Source organism: Hemicordylus capensis, chromosome 2, assembly GCF_027244095.1.
Source record: "Hemicordylus capensis ecotype Gifberg chromosome 2, rHemCap1.1.pri, whole genome shotgun sequence".
Classification (NCBI taxonomy): domain Eukaryota; kingdom Metazoa; phylum Chordata; class Lepidosauria; order Squamata; family Cordylidae; genus Hemicordylus; species Hemicordylus capensis.
The window spans coordinates 84,815,554-84,826,443 of record NC_069658.1 but is presented as its reverse complement, the minus strand read 5'-3'; the positions used below and the strand labels follow the sequence as shown (position 1 = coordinate 84,826,443).

The following is a 10,890-nucleotide window of genomic DNA, read 5'->3' as shown; positions in this document are numbered from 1 at the left end:
GGAAAAAGCCAAATACAGCCACGACCGGGAAAAAGCCAGAAGAAGCCAAAAAGCCAGTGCAATTTTCTGAAGCCAAATGAGCTGGGCTTGGGTGGGAAAAAGCTAGGAATCAGCCAAAAAACCAGGTGTAATTTCCTGCAGCCAGGTTGGCTTAAAAAGAGCCGGATTAGCGGTTTTGGCTTAAAAAAATCTGGCGGAGGGCAAAGGGCTGTATTCACCAATCTCAGCTCCCTGAGTTAGGAGGCGGGTCGCCTGCGGCCGCGCCCATTGGCTTGGCGTGCATTATCTCTCTTGTCGAATTGTGCTGCCGCAGCTCGGCCTCGCCGCTGTCTCTAGGCTCACTTTGCTGAGAAAAAGAGTCTTCATCACGCCCCTGTGCTGCTGCTGCAGCAGACCCGCTGTGTTCATGTCGACGTTGCTGATCAATCAGGCCCCATATGCGTGGCTCGGGCTTCAAGAAGGCATGAGGGAGTTTATAATGGTTCCTGGGGAGGAAGAGGAGAGGTAGGCTTGCCATAGGGGGGAATGTGAGCAAACTTGGCTGGCATCCGAAAAGTGGGGAAAGAGAGCTGTGGAGCCTGGCTCGGAACACTTTTGTTGTTTCAGTCCTCGCGCCCCTTTAAAGAGGCGTCCCTGTTCTCGTCGCTGCAGTTCTTCCATTTGGAGACCCTGTTTTGCCTCAGCTGTTTAACCGTCTTTAGCTTTTGCTTTTAACGGTTTAACTGTTAAATGTGCAGGGAAGCGCATCAGAATTGGCAGAACAAGGCGGCACGTCTCTGTTTAAGCATCCATTTAGATAGGTCTAGAGGACAATGTTTATCCTTCGATCATTATACTAAAAAAAACACCACCCTTCTTAGTAAATAGTCTTAAACCATTTTGCTTATTTGTGCTACTAGTGTTATTAATTCTTATTATAATACCCCCTAAAATGCATTGTGTCTTCATATGATGATGATGATGATGATAAATTCGATTTCTCTACTAATAGATTATCAGATGTGTCTTCATTGTGTCTTTATCTGAATGAGTCACCTTCATTAGAACCTTCATTAGAACATCATCACCATTCATATTGAGATTTTTTCAGGCAAGGGTCTGGCACTGACAAGGTGACCTGCGCATGGTTGGCCAGTGAATTCATGATATCCAGAACAGGCATGAGGTATGAAATTTAAATGGTACACCCCAACTTGGTTTAATGTTACTTAAGATTTTTATATATTATTTCTGGTGCTCTGTTTAATACATGCAAACTGATACAGTATCAAAACACTTAATTTTCTCATTAAATAAAGTATATTGTATCTCCTGAAAATATGAAATGTTGAAAGCTGTTTTTGGGGTGGATAGTTTCTTTCAGTACATCGAGCAGTTCATGTGTTTGCACACAGCCACTACTCTGGTCTTCTGCAGGTAGGTGACTAAGCAAGGAAGTTCTTGTACTGGACGAGAAGCTGGTTGTTTCATTTTGATGTATTATTTTAATTATTTAATATCCTGCTTTTAGCATAAGGCAGCAAAGTAGCTTATAAAAAACAGACACCCCCCCCCCGGCAATAAAATATAATACCCATATAATTATAAGCAGCGGTTATTCAGATGCAAGCAAAATGCATCTCACCTAATAAAGCCAAAGGCCTTTTAGAATAAAATTTCTTAACCCGTTTACTAAAAGCTGCTAGATTGAGTGCCGGCTGAATCTCCTTTAGGAGAGATTTCCACAGGTAGATCTTACCACCCAGAATGCCCTGTGTCTTAAGGCTTGGGCAGGAACATATGGGATGTGCTGCATATGACTTGCAAAGGTTTGTGTGGATAGGCAGGTAAAAATGTTTTGTGGGTTACTAACTTGGCTATATTTATTTATGGTATGTGATTTAATACTCATGACTAGGAACTTAATTGTCCTGATAAAACAAGCTATGTGTGCTGCAGAGGCACATATATAAGGCACTATAGCCTAATTTGGACATTATAAAATGGAGGCTGTACTCGAGTACAGCCTCTGAAAAAGAGGCGGAAGTCCAGCTTGGCGCATCAGCCACTCCCCTGCTGGCAGGTCTGTCGTGCTTACAGTGTTCATCGGAAGAAGTAAAGGCTGTAAGCATAATGGAGGACACTTCCACGATCGAGAGACTCCGGTGTCAAGCCTCCTGCTCATGGAAGCATCATCATGCTTACAGCCTTTTCCTCTTCAGATGAACGCGAGTGGGGTGGGAGGGGGAGTGAGGAAAAAAATGGACATCTGTTCCTGCTTTGGACTGTGTATCCGACTGAGCGAGTACTCTGTCCTTTTCTAAAAATGTCTGAAGGGCTGAAAAAATGGTCGTATTCCAGCATAAACTGAACTGCATAATGCATGCAATTCTGCATATATTACTGTGTCACAATATGGGCTTTATTTCTTCTATGCCCCGATTTCGGGGTTTGTAATCACTGTAGTTGTTTAATTGTTGTTTTAAAATGTTTTTAAATTGTTAATTGTTATATTGTTTTTTAATTTGTTTTATCTCTTTACTGTTTTAGTGGCTTGTTCTAATTGTAAACTGCCCTGCGCCATTTTGGAAGGGCGGTATACAAATCAAAATAAAATAAATAATAAAATAAAATAATAATGCTGCTGTCCAGTTTGCTTGTACTCCAGTAGGCCCATGTACTGTTTCTGCATGCAGATTTCTATCCTAATGCAGTTGCAAGTTGGAGTAAACTTGCCTAAATAACTTGAATGCTTTCCCCCAATACACTGTGACTCTAATCATACTAGTTTTTAGAACTATGTTCCTAGTAAAGAAAGAGGACTGAAATTTCTTCTCTTTTAGGTTGTGACAACGTTTTGCCCTGCTAACAAGGAGCCAATAGCCAGAGTTCGTCAGGTACAGTTTTCATGTGACTTACTCGATAATTGCATGCCATGCTAGGAAAAATGTGCAAGAAATAATTAGGGCAGGGGGAGGAAATGTAAAAATTGGCTGAAGGGAATTTGAAATGAAGTTGTGTGCTTGTGCCATAAAACGTGAGTGAACAGACAGTAACTTAATAACAATGCTCTTAAAAGTGCTTTAGGCTTCTCTAAAATACTTTTTATACTGGTCTGGCATTTGGTGGTGATTTCTCGAAAATTATAAATCCAGAAGATTGTATCCGGTGGGCAGAAGGAAGGTTGCTCAAGCAAACTCTGCCCCTCACCCTGAGCTCATGTGCTTGCACTCCATTTTGGGGACTTCCCCATGCTTCATCCTGTCCAGTTCCTGAGGTCCCCTGACTCTCAGGAGTGACTCTTTTTGGGGAGGGTCAGATGGGCTATTGTGGGGAAGATGGGGTGCGGAAGTTTGCTTGTGTTAATTTCCTTCTGCCTACAGGAGTTATGATGCAAACCAATATTTTTAACTTTTGAAAACATTTTAAACTGAAAATCTTTATAAGGAATATAGTTCAAACTAGCTTATGGTTTCATTAAAAAAAACACAACTTTGGAAAACAATCCATCAGTTCTGGACAAGAAGATAGAATGTATCCTGGAATCTACAACAGCTGTCTGCAGAATTAGCCTTTGCTAGGAATATTTTGGGTTCCTTTTTATCTTGCTCTTTCCTAGCAGTTTTAGTTACAAGCAAAGTGAGTGTTTTTTAAAAAGCTCTCTCTTTTAGGCCAATTTGGAAGACTATGAGGAAACAATAAAGAAAGCTAAAGAGGCTTGGAAAGTATGGGCAGAGGTAAATTAAATCACTTTACATTTGTCTGGACGTTTGGACATAATTTAGTGAGCTGTAACACCATTAAGCTCTCCTTTTTCTTAAAGCAGTTTCTGATTGCTTTACTTTCATTTGCACTTACATCTGGTACTGCCCTTAGCAGCAATGTTGCTGTAGTGCAGGACTACATAACTTCAGCCCTCCAGCTGTTGGACTAAAATTCCCATTATCCCCAGCCACAGTGGCCAATAATCAGGTATTATGGGAGCTGTAGTCCAGCATCTGTAGGAGGGCTGTAGCTGTGCAGCCCTGCTATAGTGTTCGCATTTTACCAGTAAGAAAGGACTGCAGCTGATGCACCATCCATAGTTGGTGAAGAGTATCTTGTGATCTACAATACTCATAAGTTGCAAGCTTGCTCTTTAAAGGAGAATGCAACCCTTTCTTGGAACAGCCTGCATACTCCTATGGCTTCATAAGAAGATGATTGATCCCCACCTGTGTATAGAGGTTTGGGTAGTGAAGTAAGCTCACTTGAGCTGAACTAGGAGTAGAACTGGGAATTTGTTAAAAGTTGGTTGTGTTCCCATTAGGGCTTATGAAATCTGTGGTGGTTTGGTGAGAGGCCATAAAGCCAATACATGTTTCAACTTAGCCAGCTGTTGCTGAAAACTTGCAAAACCTTTCAACCACATGAGGCCCATCATTCAGCTTAGAGTTTCAGAGGGAAATATAGATTTATTGTAGCTGCATGTATAGTCTTTCCCATCTGCTTTCTTGAAGTCAAGGGTCTCATGCCATGCATGTTTACTTACATACAGTAAAGTAAGCCCCACTCTCCTGAATGGACCTTACTCTCAAAAGCACATATGGGATAGCAGCCAAAAGATATCCCAATATATGACATACAGGCCTGAACTTATGCTCATTCAGCAGATTTGAAGACTGAGCTTTCAAGTCTAAAAATCTTTCTTTCTTTTCCTTCCTTCCTTCCTTCCTTTCTTTCGCAAATAGTTTAAAGTAGGCATGTTTCCATTTCAGCTGTATTTTTGCACTGCCACTTTAAGTGGCGCAGCAGGGAAATTTTACTTATTTATTTATTTAACATGTTTTTATACCACCCAAAACTTACGTCTCTGGGCAGTTTACAACAAAATGCTCAACTAACAAGCAGAAGGTTTCTGCTTCGAATCCCCACTGGTATGTTTGCTAGACTATGGGAAACACCTATATTGGGCAGCAGCGATATAGGAAGATGCTGAAAGGCATCATCTCATTCTGGAACTCATACTGCACGGGAGGAGGCAATGGTAAAACCTCTCCTGTATTCTATCAAAGAAACCCACAGGACTCTGTGGGCGCCAGGAGTCAAAATCAACTCGATGGCACACTCTACCTTATTTTTGCACTAGAGTTTTGAAAGGCTGAGAACAGGCAGAGCCAATTTAAAACTGGCTTTCTTTGTTCTAAGGGAAGATTTTAGACAAAACAATACAATATTGCAAGACTTGCAACTGGCGCTAGATTACTGAAGTTCACAAAACTTTTAACTGATCTTTATAATTCTATGACTCTTTCTCTTATGTTTTGGCTCCAGTATCCAAAGTCTGCATCTGTGTGATTGTCTTTGAAGCATGTGGGTTTGTGTTTGTCATTCCGAGATTCTTTGCTTATCAGTTATCAAGGATGAGACAATAGACAGTCTGTTCAATGCTATTCTCAGATTGTCTCTGCTATGTGAAATATTCTAGGATTTTTGTGCTTTGATTGAGAGCAAAGCTAATCTTCAAAAAAGATGGAAACTGTACAGCTCCTGTCTTAATTTGCATGCCATGCGAGTGTGTTTGTGGGATTGGGGTGGGGTGGAAATTGTTGCTTTTCCTTGGCTGATACTGTAACTTGAACCAGCTGTGCTAAATAGAGCCAAACCACAAACATCAGGTAACCCATGGAATTCCGTTATACTTGTTGCTTAATAGGAATGCATTGGATTGCAGCCTTAGCTATTTATGTCCACTGTGCTTTCTAGTGGAAGCTGCTATTGAGCATGCATGTTGCAAGTTCTGTTTAAACCTCTTTCCAAGTATTACATGGTGACTGGATAAAATCCTGCAAGTAAAAGTACCCAAAGATTTTTCAAAACCTAACAAAATTCATACCTCAAAGGCAGAGTCAGATTTATTTTTTTTAAACCCTCTTCTCTCCAGACAGATACCAAATTATTTTATTTAGGAAAGAGAGAGAAGCAGCATCCAGAAGAGAGAGAACCTTTCTGTACACAATTTCTGAACCATTTTTTATCTGATTTATATGGCATTTGTGCAGCATGTACCCTTTACTGATTAGAGAATTCTGTAACATTTATTCTGATAATTTGTTTTATCTTAATTATATAAGAAATTGGATGTTTGAGGTTTATACAGGGAATGCCTTTTGCTTTACATATAGAGCTGCTCCTTCAGTGCTCTGAAGCATATTTTTTCAGGTGCATGATGGTTACTAGATGCAATATAAGGTTATGTCATTCAAGAATTCTATTTCTGATAGTCTTGCAATTGCAAGTATAGTGGGTGTTATTGCTGAGTGCTGCTGGATTGTCTCCTAATACAATCTTGATAATATTTTATCAGTTATCTGAACATATAAGTAATCTGGCCTATTGTTTCATAAGTTTGGGTTTAAAGACATTCTCTCTTTTTGTTTAGGTTCCTGCTCCTAAATCAGGAGAAATAGTGAGACAGATTGGTGATGCCCTGAGATGGAAAATCAAAGTTCTGGGAAACTGGTTAAGTTGTGTGCCAGAAACCAACATTACTCTGTCTAAAAATCATGGTTTGTTCTGAAAATGGTGCAAGAGGGAAGGAGAGTTGGATGGGGATGTGGAAAGAAGTACACATGGACTTCTCATTCCTTGCAATGATCTCTTGGAAAAAAAAATTTGAAATCTCGAAATAAAATAGAAATTTATTCCTATATCTTACAGTGGCGGCTAGAATGGTTCTTGCTCAGAAATGGAGATCTGCGGAAATTCCAGCAAGAGAAGAATGGTTGATGAAGACATATGAATATGCAGAAATGGCAAAACTTACTATATTAGTAAGAGATAGTCATATAGAAAACTTTGTAGAAGATTGAAAACCCTTTTTGCGGATATGAAAAACAATATGAATTTGGATTTATTAACGGTGGTTGCAGTGTAAAAATAACAGTTGGGGAATGAAACGAATAGATTACTATGGTGATGAAAACAAGGATTAGGACATAACTAGATATATAAATACGAAGAAAATATTCACATGAGAGCAAATATATGTGAATATATATTCATATCTCATGTGAATATATATTCACATGAGAGCAAATACAAGAGCCCCTGGTGGCGCAGTGGTAAAACTGCCGCCCTGTAACCAGAAGGTTACAAGTTCGATCCTGACCAGGGGCTCAAGGTTGACTCAGCCTTCCATCCTTCCGAGGTCGGTAAAATGAGTACCCAGAATGTTGGGGGCAATATGCTAAAAAATCATTGTAAACCGCTTAGAGAGCTCCGGCTATAGAGCGGTATATAAATGTTAATGCTATTGCTATTGCTATTGCTAAATATGGATGTTGTAGTATAACTGTGTTGAAAGATGAACTGGAAGTCACATTGATATGTAGAAAACTAATAAAAATAAAGTGAAAAACAACAACAACGAGGTTCTCCTATATATCCCACTCTATTCTGGGGAGGGGGTAAGGTGATATCTAAAGCATTCTCTACCTGTTCTCTAAAGAAAGTTATTTTACACATTTGCTATGTCTTCTGTGTATTGCATCTTCTTGGATTCCCAAGAAATGCTGGGAAGGACCTGTCTGTTTACATTTCATGCAGAACAACTTTAAGCACTTTATATATTGACAATGTTGTTATCTAATCTAATACATTATCTTAATTTTTCAGGTTTCCTTAGAGATGGGGTAGATCTTTGTTGAAGGTGTTGGTGAGGTCCAGGAGTATGTGGATATTTGTGACTATGCTATTGGCTTATCCCGAATGACCGGAGGACCAATTTTGCCTTCAGAAAGTAAGCTTGTATATTTGTTGCCTTCATATAAATGTGCAGTGTTTGCTTTTAAGTAATCCATTACAGAAAATCTCAGCAGATTGTCCTTGTTGATGTATTTATAGCTATTGACCCATGTGATCTGCAGCATTAGGTTGATGGAGCAAGAGCTGTGCTCCTGCTGAGCTCTGCTGGAGCCTCTCTACCAAAGGTGCTAATGTAACTGTTCTGCAACACTGGCAGAATGTCCCGAGACTACTTTGGGGTTTTTGTGGGGAATTAATGAGACTGAATAGTCCATCATAGTATCAATCTGGGCAAAGCTTTGGTCTGGAAATAAAAGCTTGAGATAGGAAAATGATACAATGAGATTTATTCAAGGGTTTTTTGGGGACAGGAAATGAAAAATAGCCACACACCTTAGAAGGAACAGTGGAGAGGAGGCAAGCATGCTACTCACAAGCCAGGGAACCAGGAAAGCAGCTGGTTCCAGGGAAAATCAAGGGGAGGTTAGTTCTCTAAGGCAGCCAAGCATGGTGCGTGGTTTGTATCAGGAGATAGGTCCAAGCTGGAAGCAAAGCTGGAGCAATGGCCATGTTAGATGGAATTGCCACAGCCAGAGCACACACAGATGGTGGGTCCAAAGAAGGAGCACCAATGAATGGGGCTTTGGGTTGTAATAGGCAAAAACCTGCCTTTGGGCCAAACAGGTTTGGCTGCAAGGGATGACATCCGTGGTTAACAAAAAAAAACATGCTGTATTATTCAATCACAGTTGTGTGCAATCTTGAGGAACTATAGAGTGAAATGGGTTGGAAACCCTGTGTGGGATAGGGTAAATGGGTGAGCTCAAAAGCTTATCTTGTGGGTCAGGAAAACCTTCGAGGTGTTGAGACCAGAATGCTTTTCATACTAACAAGCCTCTTCCCTGGTCCCTGTCAGACCATCAACGCTGGGATAATTGGGTTGGAGTGATACAGCCTTATCTGAGGTCCTTTTTGAGGTGATTTGTGTCAATGAAAAGAGGAGTATAATTATTCTCTTGAGAAACAGCCCTTCTCTTTAACTTGTGTCTTAGTCATCCAGCATCTTTCTCCATAACTGTAAATCAGGGCTGCTCAACTTTGGCCCTCCTGCAGATGTTGGCCTACAACTCCCATAATCCCTGGCTATTGGCCGCTGTGGCTGGGGATTGTGGGAGTTGTAGTCCAAAAACATCTGGGGGGCCTAAGTTGAGCAGGCCTGCTGTAAATAAAGAGGGGCATGGGGATATCTTTCAGTCACATGCCATACTTGACCTTGGGGAAAGTTGCCCCATGCTGCTTGTGCTAAGGGACTAACTGATACCCACAAACACTGTGCAACATTAGCCACTGTCTTTATTTTGGAGCTTAAAGCATAAATTAGAGCTTTTCTACTGGCTTTCAGGAGCACATTGAGATGCCACTTTCTGTTATGGCTAGAGATAGTATTAGCCCTGCTGACCACCTTGTAATTCTGAATTCTTAAAATACAGCATACAGCAAGATCCTATGCATGCTTACTTGGAAATGAGTCTCCTGTGTTCAAGTGTACATGGGACAGCAGCCTTAGGCACATTAAAATGTTGATTTTGGATTCCACAACACAGTTTTACAATTCAAAAAGAAAAATAGAAACTAGTAAAATGAGGTGCTTCTAACTTATATTTTAAAATGAGCAAGGTTGAGAATGATTGTTCAGTTTGGCTCTCATTCTATATTTAATGCTTGTTTCTGCCATTAGATTTCTGTCTAAAATAATCTCACTGATGGCCATATTAGACAGGATTAAAAATACATCATTGGCCCTGGTGTGCTTGCTTTTTTGCCTTGTGAATTTGGACCAGTCTCCCTGAGTGACTTGGACCAGATATAAAAGTCAGCCTAACCTACTACGTAGGGTAGATGTGCAGATAAAACCAGATATTCCTGTGTATTTGGATAAAGGGATAGAGAAGCAAAATAAATGAAGTTTTATGCTTACCAAACAAAATTATATATATATATAAAATAAAAAATAAAAAAACTTGCCCTTTTGTTTTTAGGACCTGGGCATGCTTTACTGGAACCGTGGAATCCTGTGGGATTGGTAGGAATCATTACTGCCTTTAACTTCCTCATAGCAGTTTATGGCTGGAACAGTGCAATTGCATTGGTCTCTGGTGATATCTGTCTCTGGTAAGGTGATCTGGCTTTCTTTGTAAAGAATACTTTAAATGGTTGCCTCTACAAATTATGGTGTGTGTATGTCTGTACGCGCACACACACACAGTTTTACATATGGAAAGAGTATCATTGGTTAAAACTTCAGGAATCGTCAATTATTTAAGCTCTGCTCAGATATTATTACAGATGTCTGTACACCCGTACATATGTTTATGTGAATGACAGTAGCCCTCTGTAGTGACCATCCACCCCTCCCCCCTAAAGAGTTAACAGGGAGTGAACCCTTGCCTTGACTGACATACTGGTGAACTCCAGGACAGCCAATCAGTACACCAGGTGGGTGGGACCTAGAGAGTGGTTGCGGGGAATTCTGGGAACAAGAGGGGCAGATCTTCGTTAGAAGAGCAGGACATGTGGCCATGGAGGATGGCTGCAGGAAAATGACTCTGCAGCTCCTGGAAAGACAGGAGGGCAGGAAGCTTGAAGTCTCATCTGAAATTTGGTGAGTCCAAGGAAAAGGAAGCTTGGGCTTGGGCTTCGGGAAGTTTAGTCTAAGGAAAAGTTTGTCTAGTCAGACTTTGTGTTTGAATTTCTGTTTCTTTGGTGTGTACTTTGTATATCCCTGATATTGTTCTATTATTGTTTACCTGTAATGTAATTAAATTAAGAAACACTAGCATATGCCCATTCTAACTAGGGCGTTGTAAAAGACTATAAACACTTAAACCTGCATTAAGGCAACCTATTTTTGTAATCTTACTAAGATGCTTAACTGTATCTAAGAAAGCTAGAAGCCTCAGATGGAAGCAGTCTGTAGTAAATGAATAACACTTTTTTTGTTCTTTTCTTTTTACAAGCCTCTCCAAATTGGTTTATAACTCAGGAAAGGGGGGAGGGGCGAAGGGGATTTACTCCTACAAGCACGTCTTCAGATGTTCAGCAACTACCAGTTTTTCTCATCCCGTG

General features: G+C 40.4%; 1 long non-coding RNA gene across 30 annotated transcripts in view; it reads left to right on the top strand.

Moving 5' to 3' along the window:
- Positions 1–10,890, top strand: part of LOC128347891 (uncharacterized) — a 44,786-nt gene that overhangs the window by 5,785 nt on the left and 28,111 nt on the right. For 11 of the 30 annotated variants that reach the window (XR_008317815.1, XR_008317793.1, XR_008317818.1 and 8 more), the window contains exons 1-5: positions 780–1,165; positions 2,823–2,876; positions 3,651–3,716; positions 6,401–6,480; positions 7,636–7,759. This is a non-coding gene — a long non-coding RNA (uncharacterized LOC128347891). Of the gene's footprint in view, positions 1–6; positions 126–299; positions 1,166–2,822; positions 2,877–3,650; positions 3,717–3,738; positions 6,792–7,635; positions 7,760–9,803; positions 9,937–10,781; position 10,890 lie in introns of those variants that run through there. The other 19 variants (XR_008317810.1, XR_008317827.1, XR_008317826.1 and 16 more) reach the window with 11 other exon arrangements.